We start from the raw sequence: 1,876 nt of genomic DNA on the forward strand, positions 1-1,876 counted from the left end.
TTTATCATCTCTTGGTATCATTTTGATATAAATTCTCACTCTTCCCAATATGCTAAAAAATAAGGACACATTTCTTACATCATATTATATATCACCTAAGAAATGATCACCTACCTACTTTAACTCTAATAAGAAAAATGTATGTTTTATAATTTATTCATATTGTTTTTAAGCTGTTGACCTTTTGCCTCTTTATTTGGGTCTGAATTTTACTTTTCATTATTATTTTTGTAATTATAACTGTTATTGTGTGCTTATGGTTAGTTTTGTTTTTGTTTTGTTTTGTTTTGTTTTGTTTTGTTTTGTTTTGTTTTGTTTTGTTTTGTTTTGTTTTGTTTTGTTTTTCAAGGCAGGGTTTCTCTGTATAGCCCTGGCTGTACTGCAACTCACTTTGTAGACCAGGCTTGCCTTGAAGTAAAATAAATCTGCCTGCCTCTGATGGGATTAAAGATGTGTGCCACCACGCCCAGCTTGGATATTTTCTTTTGTCTGGAAAAATAAATCCAAAGGGTTACAACTGAATATTACACCCTGTTGATTGATTAATATACTTTACAATAATTTTTAAATCTGTATTTATTCACTTAGGGATAGTTGTTCAGAAAACAATACGTTTTAGTTCCACCTCTAAAAAGATAGAGGATTGGGACCATTCTGGCTTTATTGTCTATAGATTTTTCCCACCCATAATTAAAGTACTTGAATATCCTGCCTGATTATTCTTTTTTCTTCTTTCTTTTCCTTCTGCCACAGTAAGCTTCAAGTGTTAACTTGGCAGAAACTAGAGTCTTCTAGTAAGAGAGAACTTCAATAGAAAAAATGGCCTCTAGCAGATTGGCCTATTAATATCTGGGTGAAGCATTTTCTTATTTGCTAATTGATACAGTAAGGTCCAACCCATCTGTCCACCCACTGGCTCTATGAGGGTGCTGCCCTCTCACCCAATCCAATCTTCCTGCATTGGCATTCAGCTACACTGGGGCATCAAACATCCTCAGGCCAAAGGGACTCTCCTCTCACTGATGTCCAACAAGGCCATCCTCTGCCACATATGCGGCCAGAGCCATGGGTCCATCCATGTGCACTCTTTGATTGGTGGTCCATTCCCCAGGAATTCTGGAGGGGTCTGGCCCATTAACACTTTTGCTCCCTCCATGGGGCTGCAAATCCCCTCAGCTCCTTCAGCCCTTTCTCAAACTCCTCCATCGGGGACCCCCACCCCAGAGCTCAGTCTAATGGTTGTCTGTGAGCATCTGCCTCTGTATTTTAGTGGGATTGCTTCAAGTTTCTCTCCATTTAGTTTGATGTTGTCTACTGGTTTGCTGTATATTGCTTTTACTGTGTTTAGGTATGGATCTTGAATTTCTGATCTTCCCAAGACTTTTATCATGAATGGGTGTTGGATTCTGTCAAAGGCTTACTCAGCATCTAATGGAATGATCATATGTTTTTTTCTTTGCATTTATATACTGGATTATTTTGATGGATTTCCATATATTGAACCACACTTGCATCCTTGGGATGAAGCCATCTTGATTATGATGGATAATCATTTTGATGTGATCTTGGATTTGGTTTGTGAGAATTTTATTGAGTTTTTTTTTTTTGTGGCGATATCCATAAGGGAAATGGTCTGAAGTTTTCTTTCTTTGTTGGGTCTTTGTGTAGTTTAGGTATCAGAGTAATTGTGGCTTCATAGAACAAATTGGGTAGAGTACCTTCTGTTTTTACTTTGTGGAATAGTTTGAGGAGTATTAGAATTAGGTCTCCTTTGAAGGTCTGATAGAACGCTGCACTAAACCCATCTGGTCCTGGGCTTTTTTTGGTTGGGAGACTATTAATGACTGCTTCTATTTCTTTAGGGGATATGGGACTG

This window comes from Mus caroli, chromosome 18 (assembly GCF_900094665.2).
Source record: "Mus caroli chromosome 18, CAROLI_EIJ_v1.1, whole genome shotgun sequence".
In the NCBI taxonomy this organism is placed as follows: Eukaryota; Metazoa; Chordata; class Mammalia; order Rodentia; family Muridae; genus Mus; species Mus caroli.